Source organism: Diadema setosum, chromosome 12 (assembly GCF_964275005.1).
Source record: "Diadema setosum chromosome 12, eeDiaSeto1, whole genome shotgun sequence".
NCBI classification, from domain to species: domain Eukaryota; kingdom Metazoa; phylum Echinodermata; class Echinoidea; order Diadematoida; family Diadematidae; genus Diadema; species Diadema setosum.
The window spans coordinates 24,770,967-24,776,842 of NC_092696.1; the positions used below are offsets into that span (position 1 = coordinate 24,770,967).

Sequence of the window (5,876 nt, forward strand, 5' to 3'; positions counted from 1 at the left end):
ATTATGTACTGATCACCTATGTAGACTTATATCATAAAAAATAGATACAAAGATACAATTTTGTACAACACTGTTGGGGAAAAAACATCAACAACAACAACAACAACAACAACAACAAAAAGACGAAAGAAACTGAAATGAATATCAGGAATATCAATGGTTTTATGTTGAAACAGGATCTACGAATAGGATATGACCTAAAATGGGGAACTAGCTGAGTAAGAGGTCCATAACAGCAATGATCTGGTGATTTTGTTTACAGAAAAGAGAAAAGATCCTGTCATCTCGTAGTAGGGAAAAGAATAGTGTAACTCACGTACATTACACAGGTACGAACACACACTACATAGCTATATCTCAAATGAAATACACGTAGCAATAATAATGTCACAATAGAGGAATGCATTAAATGCCAATTGCCTTGATTTTAATTCAAAATCCGAATTTTCGGGGACCTCCTCCTCCTCCATGTATATTTTCAATTTTATTGATACATGTATACATAAAGAACGAAAGATAAAAGAAGAAGAAAAAAGGCAAAAGAGATATCCATCGCCCGATAAGGGACTCGAACCCGTGACCCTCAGATTAAAAGTCTGATGCTCTACCGACTGAGCTAACCGGGCTTAGGTGCTTCCCCTGGCGTTTCTGAGGTTATTATATTCTATAACGCGAGAGGGCGCTGTTGCATAACAATAACACATAAGACTCGATAAATTTCGATAGACGTTAGCCATTTGTGCCATCATCTCTACACAGATTTATCGAAAATTGACCAATAGGACGAAAAGATGCTATCGAAATATGAGCATTGCAGGCAGCCCAGTCAGGCCAGGTTAGGTTTTTACGTACAGGCAAAGATCGTACACTTTATAAGATGGCCAACTCTCGGTCGAAAAGTGAAACGCTGGCGAGGAGTGCGCCAACTAGCGTTCAGCGGGGATAAAACTCGGCGGGTGAAGTTTCCATGCTATGTACTGTGGTCCCTGAGCATGCAATTTTGCGATAATGTTTGTGTGAGACCAAACAAGACAGGCTATAAAGACAAGAAAGAATGAATTTTGTGTAGATCTAGAGAATCATGAGTAATTATAGGAATTGGTGTAGTGCATTAATCTGCACCAATAGCTACACCAAACCATCAACAGGTTCATCATTATTTCAATTTCCAAGTTTCCAAGTTGGGTTGTATGTAGGTTCATACTCTTATTATATACAGTATACTATAGTAGCCTATATACTCAGTAATAGCACCGACGTATCCCACTGCCCTACTTTGGCAAAAGGAAGCAAGTGACAAAAGTGACATGTCTTGTAAAAGAGCAAAATGTGTCTGTCATTTACACTGATGTCAATGGACTATCATGATGTCTTATCTAACATAAATCTCTTAGTAGGATGAGCGTTTCTGCATGAAATTTGGCCTGGAAGAAGAGCTCATTATGTGAATTATGAAAACATCAAAACTCAAATTCGGATGGTATGTCACTTGCTTCCTTTTGCCAAAGTAGGGCAGTATAGCCATCGGGATTTGATCTTAGGGGTGGGTGATGGAGTATTGGAGGAGGGTGTCCCCCCCCCCACACACACACACACACCCACACACACACAGTGAGAACTTTTTGCACTTTCGACGTTGTAAGCGGAGCAATTTGATGCATTTTTGCGTGTTTTATCAACTTAAAACGGTCCCACTGGTTTAAGGTAGCAGTATTTTGATGTAGATCAGTTGAACAATTTTGCCCCAAAATTGTTGTCATTTAAATAAATTTCTTGTATTACGATGAATATCATGAATGCTGTCTAATCAGCAAACAGAAAAGCATGAAAACGAGGGTGTAGGAGAGGGGATGATTTTGCCTTTTCAGGCCTGAAATACATGCAGCGATCTGGTGCAAAACCTTTGGTGAAATACTTAAAATATTTTTTTTTTCAGCAAAGAAGAAATGAATAAATAGATGATACAAGTAAATACATTTTTTTTTCTTTCAGGGAAGTGTTAAAAGCTAACTCACGAAATTTAGCTCTTAATCCGCGTGTGCATCATCACTGCATGTGTATGTATATAAGGTCTAGATGGCAGAGGGTTTGGGAAGGGGTGCGCCCTCCCACATCCGACGGAGATTTTTGCTTTTTAAGAATTTTATTGAAATATAAAGCAAGATGAGACACACTCTTTTTTGTGAAAAATTCGGAAATTGCCATGGAGGGGACCAAGCGATGGGAAGGTGGCAAGATACGTCTCCCATATTCGAGGGAGCTTTTTCATTTTTAGAACTGAAATTCGACTATCATGGCACACACTTTTGCTGGAATATCTGGAATTGTCAATCAGAGAAGTGTAGCAAGTTCGTGGGAGGATACAAAGAAAGCGGATATGGGAGGGAATAAGCCCTATTACCCCTCCTATCAGCACGAGGGAAACTAAATGCAGTTAAACGTTCTGGTGCACAAATTTTGTTGCATATTTGGAAAACTCAATGTTCAAAGTGTGGCCATAGTCTACTATAGTATAGTGCACCGGCGTATAACCCCGTACCGGGGAGTGGGGGGGGGGGGGGGGGGATGATTGATGATAGTCACCATCACATACAATAACGATTGCAAGCCCATAACCGGGCTGGCGCAACAGTTGGGGGGGGGGGGGAGGAGGGGCTTGGGGAGCTTAGTGGGGAGCTTGGTTGGGGGCTGCCCCATTTTCTTGCAGAAGACAAAGGGATTGAATGTTTGCATCCCCGACAATTCTTTTTTTTTTTTTTTTTTTGCATGAAAATATAAGATGGGAGGGAAGTGGCAGCAAAAAATGTGAAGACTCCTTGTTCTTTTTTTTTTACACAATATAAAGACATTTTTGTTGCTGTTTCGCTTTTCTTTTGTTTTCGTTTTTAACGACGATTTTGTCACCCTCACTTTTAAAAACATAGTCTCGACATGCATAGTGCAAAAATGAAATCAATAGAATAGTAATATGGATATTAATTTCTTTGTATGTAATAATGTACTAGATATTTCCTTATACATACTGCGTTTCTAAATTTTCTTGACTTAAATCAATTAAGGCAATCATCCCCAGGGGCATCGTTCAGTTTAATCGATGGGGGTGGGCCAATACATAAAAAAAAAAGTCTGTGCGAGAGAGCGGAGTGACCGAGAGGGCGAAGGGAATGGAAGGGACAAGGGCGTCGATCCATTTTCCCGATTGGGGGAAGGGAACTTGGAGTTGAAATATCTGTGCGAGGGTGTGTTGTGGGAGGGGGGCCTCCCACGCGAGGAAGATTTCGCCCTTTTAGACCTGAAATTCAGCGATCTGGTGTACACTTTTGGTGAGATGTTGGATTTTTTTTTCTATTAAAAAAATAAGAAAAAGAAATATTCACTGATAATTGAATGTCTTAATTGTGGTATCTCGTTCCGAGTGTGCGACATCACCGTGAGCGGCTTCATGCACATGCTTACAGTATACACGCAATTTTTCATCCCCCTTCCAATCCCCAGTCCAAATCTTTTTTTTTCTTTTCTTTTCTTTTCTTTTCTTTTTTTTTTTTGGGGGGGGGGGGGAGGGCGAGAGCCCCCATCGCGCCCCCACCCCACCTCTTGACTACGCCGGTACCTCATAATTATAGTAGTCAAATAATTCACTCTACCTATACTTGTCAAATATCAGTTGAATAAAGAACCTAATGTATAACTCTGAATAAATATTGTGCACGTACTGCCATAATTTTTCTTGTGGTTATTTCAATCTTGAAAAGCCAAATAAGCAGAAGTCCAGTTTATGTCTAAGCCATCTCTGTTCTGTAAATGCAGTGTTGAATAATGTTCAGTCTCATATTCAAGTAATGTGCAGTTTAATGTTTTCAAGTTAGCATGTCTGTACAGTGACGGGGCCTTAAACTGCACATTACTTGAATATGATAACATTCTGAAGCAAACAATTTTCACACAACAATAGGTATGTAATGTACTCTTAAATGAATCCCACAAGGATTGGAACAATCATCCCCCAGCATTCCCACTGATTCCTATGCACTGATCAGTTACTAGCCATCCCCTTTAAGGAGAAAAATATATTTTTAGAGAAAATATGATTTAACAGTGGATTCTTTGACTAGTTTTCACTCCAGAAATGTATACTTTCATTCACATAAAGAATTAATAATTTGAGGTAATAGCGCTGAAAAGACCTAAAATTTAAAAATTCTTAGGTTGACACAAGCCTGCCAGACGTCTTCTGACCACTGTACCGAGTAAGTACGCAGATCGATTTCAGTGCTTCCAACCCAGGTTCGATTATCCCCGCTCACCGCTAGAGGGCGGCTGCCACTTGCATTTCACCAGCGGCCGTGTAAAATCGGGAGAGTTGGTGTACGATCTTTGGTACAGGTACAGGTACGGGTACACGTACTGTATCGTGCACGCATCAAAGGCGAAGGCGAAGCCAATTATAAGGCACCGGCAAGGATCGAGCTTCAGATATCCCTGGGTACCGGTACTAGTAGCTAGTATACCAAAGAGCTTTCCCCAATGCTAGTAATTGGTTGAGAGGAGAAAAGTCTCCTTGACATAATAATACCAAAGATCGTACCATCTTTGATAATACACAGTTTGTATATGTGCGTACACGTTATATGAACTAGCATGACTGCTCAAGCCGCGGAGCGAACAGTGAAAGGAAACTTGAAATCCCACTTTAAAGTTTATTCCAGCGTGTTTAACAATCCAAGTGAACATTTTCATGAAGGAAAAGAAGAAGAAGATGATAAAGAATAAGAAGAAGGGGAAGAAGGAGGAGAGGAAGAAGAAGAAAGAGACAAAACGAGAGGTCCGTTCGTGGGCACCTGTTGGCTATGTATACATGCTACGTACGAGAAACCGATGTGCTACACATCAGCAAGTCGACTCGCGTTGATGATTTAATTGCGAAATTAATGCACGCGAACTTTCCTCATTTTACAGTATACCCTGGTAACGCGAACTTTCCTCATTTTACAGTATACCCTGGTAATACCAGGGTATACTGTAAAATGAGGAAAGTTCGCGTGCATTAATTTCGCAATTTCGCGAGAGCCGAGTTTCGCGAATTCAAAATGCACGCTAAAGATTTTGTCTACTAGCATACTATTCTTATTTTATGCATTGACTGTTAGAGGCAATTTGCGAAAATTTCATGCTGCGAACAAGGCTGTCGGCTCCCATTCGCGAAAATATCGTGTTTTACAGTTTAGAGTCTACATCTTTATTCGAGGAGTGCATTTCTAGAACTCCGATGTAGCTTCAAACAGACAAAAATATGTCTACGGTACATGTATAGCTTTTTTTTTTTTTTTTTTTTTTTTGAGAAACAGCATGCCATGTAAAAGTGCATGCGTTTACGTTTACCACAGTAGTGAGATCCATTGGTGCATGAAAGCACAAACCAGACACACCACACTGCACTATGACAAATGGGACCGAGATAAGATGCCTACAATAGATGGCGCTATGCCTCTTTCTTCAACAGCTAATGGGGTAGGCAATACAATTCCATATCCGTCTGTATATTACTCCTATTTTGAAATCGTTATTTTGGTCGAAAAAAAAAATATGTTGTATAATGTAAGATTCTCCTTCGATAATAAAGGAAAACAATGAAGTGTTCTTAATGTATTTTGAGTCCATCTCGTTTTAAGGTGTAGGCCTAATGATTTAGATTCATTTCATAATAGGCCTATTGTGAATGTTTATTTATGGCAAGAGGTTGGAAAAAAATACTAATCTTGAACCTCCTCTACCCCCCCCCCCCTAAAAAAAAAATGATTTTGTTGAATAGATGAATTGATTCAGTCCTATATACGAAATTGAGCATCATGACTTGGATAAACAAAAAGTAATTGCTG

At 39.8% G+C, this 5,876-nt stretch overlaps 1 non-coding gene across 1 annotated transcript; it reads right to left on the minus strand.

Moving 5' to 3' along the window:
• Nucleotides 1-553: 553 nt before the first annotated feature.
• Trnak-uuu (transfer RNA lysine (anticodon UUU)) lies at nt 554-626 on the minus strand. The gene has a single exon. It is a non-coding gene; the product is annotated as a tRNA-Lys (tRNA).
• Between the last annotated feature and the right edge of the window lie 5,250 nt (nt 627-5,876).